The sequence below is a fragment of the Arabidopsis lyrata genome (genome assembly GCF_000004255.2).
Source record: "Arabidopsis lyrata subsp. lyrata unplaced genomic scaffold ARALYscaffold_8, whole genome shotgun sequence".
NCBI lineage: Eukaryota > Viridiplantae > Streptophyta > Magnoliopsida > Brassicales > Brassicaceae > Arabidopsis > Arabidopsis lyrata.
Genome location: NW_003302548.1, coordinates 6844365 through 6853653, shown reverse-complemented (window position 1 = coordinate 6853653; position 9289 = coordinate 6844365).

Genomic DNA, 9289 nt, shown 5'->3' with positions numbered 1-9289 from the left:
ATATTCTTTCTCTGCTAGGAGTCCATTTGAAATTGTGACCGCTCTACAATTTTTAAAAAATTTAAATAATCTTTTTAGTTATCCTCTAACTACGCTAAAATTTAGAAAAACAAATTGGAGATATTTACCCGTGTTAATGTTTCTGTAGAAAAATTTGAATCACCTTCCCCAATATTATTTGTGTTTTGTCATTGATTAGACATCATATCTACAATATTAAAAATAATATTAATTATATTAGAATTAGCATTAACTATCTTAAGAATGTATGCAAGAAAATTAAACCGTAAATTTGAATTATATTTTATCAAATGAATAACCAATTATATTTTGATATTTTTATCAATTTCTAACCGTATTCTAATTATATCATATACATAAGTATTATAATTTAATATTGTTTATTGATCATAATCTTACATTCATATTTTTAAAGATCTATATGAGTAAAAATTTTGAACAATTATCTGTGTACACATAAATTTTTTTGGACAATTAAAAATTTTAAAGGTATATGTTTACACATCAATTTTACTGAATATATATTATAACAATTTATAAACTATACTTATTAGGAACTTATTTAGTGTTTTTATAACTTTCGGTAGCAAAATTTTAAAATAATTCATGGTAATATTTTATAAAGTAATAAAAATTTGTATTAGATAATTTATTTATATGACACTAGCAAAAAATATAATATGAATAGATTTATATATATTTGAATTTTTGGAAAATGCCTTTAATTTGATGTTTGGAAGACTATTGTGAGAAGGAAGAAAGAACTTCTTTTTATCAGTGACGTTGACGACGTTAAAAGAAAAGAGAGATGTTGCACTATTATTGTAATTGGAATCGTGTTTGTTGTAAAATAAAAGTACAACTACATCTATCCCTTGTTCTAAAAATCCCCGCCTAGCCCGATTACTCCCCTCTTAATCGCTAGGCCCAAACTATCCGCCTCGATTAATTACTAATCCCCTAAAAAAATCAGTTACCCGATTACTCTCCGCCTAATCCGATTACTTCCCGCCTAATCCGATTACTCCCCGCCTAATCTTACATATTCCGATTATTTTTAGATTGCAAATATAAAAATCATTTAAATTGAGAGTTTGTGATGTTTTACAATAACTTATATTCAAATTTTGATAAAAATCATAAATTTGTAATAAAAATCATAAAAATTTGTCTCTAAAATACAGTTTTATGTGTTTACTGCAATTTTGAAAACAATATTGGATTAATATATTTTAAAAATATTAAAATAACCCTAAAACTAATCTTCGATTAATCCCCGAGTTTAATGCGATTTTCCGATTAATCGCTAGGCCATACCGAGCGCCCGACTAGCGCCTAGCGATTTTTCAAACAAGACATCTATCTATAGAATATATATATATACATATATATATTTTATAATTGAATTAAATGAAAAATAAAATATATATTTTAATAGAAAAGTGTGCCAAATATGGGTGTAATACCACTTTTTCAAGAAATTTTACTGTATACGTACCTCCCACCTTTCTTCCTCTTTTGACACTAAGCCTCCGAATGGAGAAAGCGTATCGGGCAGAGCGGATCAAACGGATCAAGCGTATCAAGCAGAACAAAAGCGGATCAAGCATATCTGGCGGTACAACTGCGGATCAAACGATTCGAACGCTTCAAAATATGTGTTTTATGGTGAAAGCGACTCATGCAGTGCGAATAAAATAATTATATTATAAAAAACGTTAGTTTTAAATATAATATTTACATACACTATACATACTAAAACAATTATATCAAAATAAATTGCAATATTTGTTTTACATTCTTGAAGAAGTTTTTTAAAATATATATAAAATACCTAAATATCTATTAATTAATTATAAGTATCATAATAAAAAGGAGTGAGATCTTAGATAATATTAGTAAAGATATATAATATATGTAATACAAGTATTTTAAATCACTACTCCAATTTTTATTAGAATAACTTAAGATTTGGTTAATTTGTATTCTAGTAAAAGTAAATATGTCGATTTCAAATATTAAAAAAATATATCATGTTGGGGTCGGATCCCACACATCTTCGGTAGGATCCACTTGGGTTTGTCCGCGTCATTATTACATAATAATCCTCTTGGATTTCTAGATACTTTATTGGACTTAACCAGTTGGGAGTTCGATTCAGTGTACCAAAAGAGTTCGATCTTTACCAATACGGAGTTCGCTCTTATTCAACATATAGTTCGCATAAAAGAAGGCCGAAGCGAGAAGAATATTGTTCGAGGTTCGCGGCAGCGTTAAGACGCAGGAGTTCGGAGTCAACAAGAAAGAGTTCGGAAGATCCACGCGAAGCCCAAGATAGTTCAAATTCAAGCCGTTTCGGTCAAATTGTAACCTACATGATTAATGCGGATCAATGCGATTATGAGCAGTAAATGACCGCATTGATCATGTTTTCTCTATAAAAACAACCTCAAACGCATGTGTTTGGGAGCAGAACAACTTTTACCTCTTACGACCAAGCAATACAACATATTCTTTCTTTTACAATTTCGCAAGGCTTTTTACTATTTTATTCTTGCCAAACTCTTTCGCTTTATTTAGTTTCTTGGTTACTTTCTTTTTCAAATCCTTATTTTCATTTGTTGATTTTAGAGTTTTTCTCCACAAAAATACTTAAAAACAATCGAGTGTTAATCCTACATCCACATTTTGGCGCTGCCTGTGGGGAGTTACCGCAAAACTCTTTAATCTCAAAATCTCTCTTTTTCAAACCAAGAAACTATGACTGATCAGCAAGCTTTGAGCAATGTAATTGCCTTGCTTACTTAGTCAACCACCGATCTGACCAATCAGATGGGTACACTCGCTAGTGCCAACACCACTTTTGGTGAAAGGTTAAACCCAATCGAGCAAACTCTAACGAGTGTTCAAACCACTCAAACAAATTTGTCAAACGCGCAGAACATTGTTTCAAGCCGTTTAGATAATTTGTCCTCAGCGCGAACAACAGCGTATCAGCGCAGGCTATTCCAGACTCCCACACAAAACAGATCCGGGAGCACTCAAACTCCTCCTACAGGCCGTCCTGCTAGTACTAGCAATCAGACAACCGTAGGAGATGGGTCCAATCCAACCGGGGATGAAAATCCCCAAAATCAGGGCAATCCTGTTATTGACGAAGGACTCTTTATGGAAGAACCTGATGTTATCCTTTCCGATGATTTCGTCAAAGTTCGTCAAGAACTTGATGAGATGAAGTCGAAGTTTCATCAGGCGACAAGTTTGGCACCTGAGATCGATCGAGTAATCGAAGAAACTCGAAGAACACCCTTCACTTCGAGAATCTCGAACCTTCGGATCAAAGATTCTCGAAAGGTCAAATTACCAACTTACGATGGTAAAGGTGATCCTAAAAATCACATCGCTGCTTTTCAGATCGCTGCTGGCAGAATTGATATAGAACCAGACGAGGAAGATGCCGGATATTGCAAACTATTCTCTGAGAACCTATCCGGATCGGCTTTATTATGGTTCACTCAGTTGGAGCCTGAATCTATTGATAGTTTTAAGGAATTGTCCTCCGTATTCCTAAAATAGTATTCCATGTTCATGGAAAAGGCAACCTCTGATGCAGATCTATGGAATTTAACCCAAGGTCAGAACGAACCACTTCGCAAATATATCGCTAAATTCAAAGAAGTGATAGCCAAAATTCCTGGGGTGTCGCACGCTGCTGCCCTTTCTGCTTTAAGGAACGGACTTTGGCATGAATCCCGATTTCGGGAAGAAATCATCGTCAATCGTCCGAGCACTATCCAAGATGCTTTATTCAGATCTACTAATTGGATGGAGGCAAAAGAAGAAAAGCTTAGCCTCGATAAGAAGCATCGGCCAGCAAAATTGGTCGTTGGAAATCCAACTAAAAAATTCGAACCAAAAGATCAAAAACGGTTCGGAGTTAATCCTGCTACTAATGCCGTAGGAAAACCCTCCCCAAACAAAGGAAGATACAATTCTTCTAATACCTGGGTTAGAGATGAGAGTGCCTATTGCGATATTCAAAGAGTAAATGGGCATTCCACCAAAGATTGCAGCGTACTCAAAAAGCACCTCACCGAACTGTGGGCGGCTGGAGAGCTCGCTAATTTCAATATCGAGGAGTTTGTAGAATCTTATCATAAAGAAAAAGAAGATTATGAAGCGTCCAATCCTCCTGAAAAGAAACATAAGCCCAATGGGCCCGGAACTCTGAACACTCCTAAGAAAAGGATCGATGTAATAATGGGAGGATCCAAATTATGCCGAGATTCGATCAAATCAATCAAAAGGCACAAGAAATGAGCAGCAATTCAAACTGCTGTGGGTTTCCAGTCAAATGAACAAACACCTTCTATCTCTTTCGATAATTCAGACACTCAAGGATTAACAGGACCTCATGACGATGCTCTTGTGATAACTCTAGATGTTGCGAACTTCGAAGTAACTAGGTGTCTAATTGATACTGGAAGCTCGGTAGATCTCATATTTCTAAGCACTTTGCAAAGAATGGGAATCAGTAAGGCTGACATTATCGGTCCACCGGCACCATTAGTAGCTTTCACGAGTGACACATCTATGTCCTTGGGGAACATAAAACTACCAGTACTCGCCGCAGAGGTTCCTAAAATTGTAGAATTTATTGTTTTCGACCATCCGGCCGCTTACAACATAATTCTCGGAACTCCGTGGATTTACCAAATGAAGGCTATACCTTCAACTTATCACCAGTGTGTGAAATTTCCAACTCCTGCAGGAATCAGAACCATTCGAGGAGATCAGGAAACGTCGCGATCTTGCTACCTCATGGGACATCGTTTAACGCTCAAATAGCAATTAATGATAAACACGAAGCAAGAGAGCACCTCGCGTTACCCAAGTGGTCTTAATTCAAGTGAAGTTACCACAAAAATTGAAATTGATTCCGAATTTCCAGATCGAAAAGTAAAAATCGGTACTACTTTAGATTCAGAAATCAAAGATCAGTTGGTAACATTTCTGAAAGAAAATAAACATATTTTTGCCTGGTCGGCGAAAGATATGCCTGGAATCGAAAAAAGTATCATTACCCATGATTTAAACGTCGATCCCAGTTTTAAACCAATAAAGCAAAAAAGAAGAAAACTTGGTCCAGACCGAGCTCAAGCGGTCAATGACAAAGTTGATAAGCTTTTGAAAATTGGTTCCATCAGAGAAGTGAAATACCCGGACTGGTTAGCAAACCCCGTGGTAGTCAAAAAGAAAACGGAAAGTGGAGAGTATGTGTCGATTTCACCGACATTAACAAAGCTTGCCCAAAAGATAGTTTTCCTCTTCCACATATCGATCGGCTCGTTGAGTCAACAGCCGGAAACGAACTCTTGACATTCATGGATGTATTTTCTGGATATAATCAGATCATGATGAATCCTGAAGACGAAGAAAAAACTTCCTTCATAACAGACAGTGGAATCTACTGTTACAAAGTTATGCCATTTGGTCTAAAAAATGCCGATGCGACATACCAACGTTTAGTTAACAAAATGTTTTCAGAACATTTGGGCTAAACGATGGAAGTTTATATTGATGATATGCTCGTGAAATCTCTTAAGAAATCTGAGCACATCACTCATCTTGAGCAGTGTTTCAAAATTCTGAATGATTTCAGAATGAAATTAAATCCTGCCAAATGTTCTTTTGGTGTGCCTTCCGGAGAATTCCTAGGTTATATAGTCACGGAAAGAGGAATAGAAGCAAATCCTAATTAGATTAATGCTTTCCTTACTATGCCTTCGCCAAGAAACATTAAGGAGGTCCAACGATTGATAGACAGAATTGCTGCATTAAATTGTTTCATATCGAAATTCACCGATAAATGTCTCCCTTTTTATCAGATTTTAAAAGGAAACATAAAATTTCGGTGGGATGATCAATGCGAAGCAGCATTTGGTCAACTCAAAACTTATTTGACAACACCGCCGGTTCTCTCAAAACCTGAATCGGATGAAAAACTTTACCTTTATATCTCGGTTTCTAATCATTCTGTAAGTGGGTTTTTAGTTCGAGAAGACCGTGGTGAGCAAAAGCCGATTTTCTACATAAGTAAATCTCTAACTAGTCCAGAAACGAGATATACCATGATGGAGAAATTAGCTTTAGCAGTGGTCATATCTGCTAGAAAACTCAGAGCTTATTTCCAATCTCATCCGATAGAAGTTTTAACTTCTCATCCACTTCGCTCAATTCTTCACGGTCCAAGTCTGTCCGGAAGATTGGCGAAATGGGCAATCGAACTCAGTGAGTACGATATAGAATACAAAAGTTGGACTAGCGCAAAAGCACAAGTCCTGGCTGATTTTCTAACCGAACTACCATTAGATGATGGAATCTTTGTTGAAACGGACTCTACATGGAAATTACATGTAGATGGCTCTTCTTCTAAACAAGGATCCGGAATCGACATTAGGCTCAAAACTCCGACAAAGGAAATAATCGAGCAATCATTTTGGTTAATGTTTCCAGCTTCGAACAATGAAGCAGAATACGAAGCCCTTTTAGCAGGACTTCGGCTTGCTCTTGCGATTGGAGCAGAAAAAATAATAGCTTATTGCGATTCTCAGCTAGTTGTAAACCAGTTTGCTGGAGATTACGAAGCTAAGGCTCCTCGAATGGAAGCTTATCTTTCGGCTGTAAAAAAATTAGCCGGAAAATTCAAAGAATTAGAATTAGTTCGAATACCTAGAGGAGAAAACACTTCGGCAGACGCTTTAGCGGCCTTAGCTTCTACCTCAGATCCTGAACTCAAACGAGTTATCCCAGTTGAATGTATTTCTTCGCAAAGTATTTTAGTTGAAGAAACAGAAAACGATAACATTTCAGAGGCCGAATACATCGAAACTCCAAAACAGTGTTCCGGAAATAGTTCACTTGTCATCACCAGATCACGGATAAAGTCTCAAGATGACGAACTTACTTCACCATTGGAACTTCCTAAAGAAAGTCAAAAAGAAAGTTAAAGGATCAAGAGGTTCCCATTAAAGAACCGTCTCGAACCGAACAGTCACTTCCAAGTGATGTAGAGGTTCAGGAGACAATCGAAGATCCTGATATTCCTTCCGAACCCGAACCAAGGAAGTTTATACTCAAGGATAATACTTCCGCTAATGATTGGAGGCTGACTGGAGGGTACCCATCAAAAATTTCATTCTTAATGGAGAACTACCATCGAACAAATGGCAAGCTCGCAAATTAAAAATCATCAGCCCTAAGTATTGTATAATTAAAGAGTCATTGTACAAGCGAGGTGTCAGTGATCCTTATCTTTTATGTATTTTCGGACCCGAAGTTGAAATAGTGACAAGCGAGGTCCATGAAGGGCTTTGTGGTAGTCATTCTTCGGGACGAGCAATGGCTTTCAAAATCAAACGGTTAGGATATTTCTGGCCAACTATGATTTCAGACTGCATTGATTACGCCAAACGGTGTAAAAAGTGTCAGATGCACGCTCCTCTTATTCACCAGCCATCTGAAATTCTATCACATATATCCGCTCCATACCCTTTCATGAGGTGGTCAATGGATATAATCGGTCCGATGCATCGTTCAACACGAGGCGTCCAATACTTATTAGTTCTAACGGACTATTTTTCCAAATGGATTGAAGCTGAAGCTTATATAAGCATACAAGATTCCGTAGTAAAGACATTCTTGTGGAAACACATTATTTGTCGCTATGGAGTTCCCTACGAAATAGTAACGGACAATGGTCCTCAATTCATTTCAAATGATTTTGAAGATTTTTGTTCCGCTTGGGGAATAAAACTTAGCTACTCAACGCCGAGGTATCCTCAAGGGAATGGACAAGCGGAAGCCTCCAATAAAACCATTCTCAGCAATCTTAAAAAACGCCTGAGTGCTCGAAAAGGTGGATGGTATGACGAGCTGCTGCCTGTGTTGTGGGCTTATCGAACAACCCCAAGACGAGCAACAGGTGAAACTCCATTCTCATTAGTTTATGGGATGGAAGCCGTAGTCCAAGCCGAGCTGAATGTTCCAGGTTTGCGCTGAAGCGAAGCTCCACTTAACGAGGAATCGAATTCTAAATTACTAGAAGACGTTCTCAATACAATCGATGAAAAGCGAGACCAATCCCTTATTCGACTTCAGAATTATCCACAGTTGACCGCTCGATACTATAACTCAAAGTTGAAAAACAGACCTTTAAATGTAGGAGACTTTGTTTTAAGACGAGTGTTCGATAACACAAAAGAAGAAGGAGCTGGAAAACTCGGTATTAACTGGGAAGGCCCTTATTAAATCACTGAAAAAATCCGAAACGGTGTATACCGTTTACAAGACCTTGGTGGAAATCCCGTTCAAAAGCCTTGGAACATAATCAACTTGAAAAAGTTCTATTGCTAAAGCAAACACATTCGAACTATTGCTAGTCACGAGTCCGGCTATAACATAAAAATAAAAATATTTTTCCAGTCATGGAATCCTGTTTTTATAAATTTGATATTCGAGCATAAATATAAAGATACGTTGCGAACAATGTATAAATAAATATTTCTTGCTAAGCTAAGACCGGATCTAGAAGGGTCTTGAATTACGGAACAACTCCGCTCCTTGACCAGCGAAGTCAACGATGCTCATAATGCAACCTGGCATGTTTCCGTACTCTTGAAGTCCCAGTTCGATCTAATCGGAAGGATGGGCTTCGAGGCGATGAAGCTCGCGAGAAATATCGAGGCGACGCTTCTCTAGCTCCATTATCCGTTTCCTAATCTTTTTCTTATCATCTTCGAGCTCGTCAAGCCGAGTGATAAGCTGAAGAAAATAAAACGCTACGTTTAGCAATAACAAAAAAGTTAATCACTAGGATGGAAAATACCTTATTGATAAACTCCTCAGCCTTAACATGATCTTGAGGCGACAATCTCTCGATTAAAACGATTGGAACCTAAATGCTGCTTCCCTTCTTCAATATTTGTGGATCTTTTGTTTCGCCAGACTCTCCTGCTTTTATAAGCTCGATGTCCGACGTCCTCGAAGGATCAACACTCATCACTTTGAACGAGTCTGAAGGATTCTCTGATGAATTACCTCCCTTGAACATTTTTGTAGAATTGTTGTTGAAATTCAATGATAAACTACACCCATTTTATACTCCAAAATTTATTCGATTGCATTTAAGAGGATTAATTGACGATTTGCCAAATCTGAAATTACGACTTTCATGGAAAATGTAATCGAGTTAATTGCTAATTATATT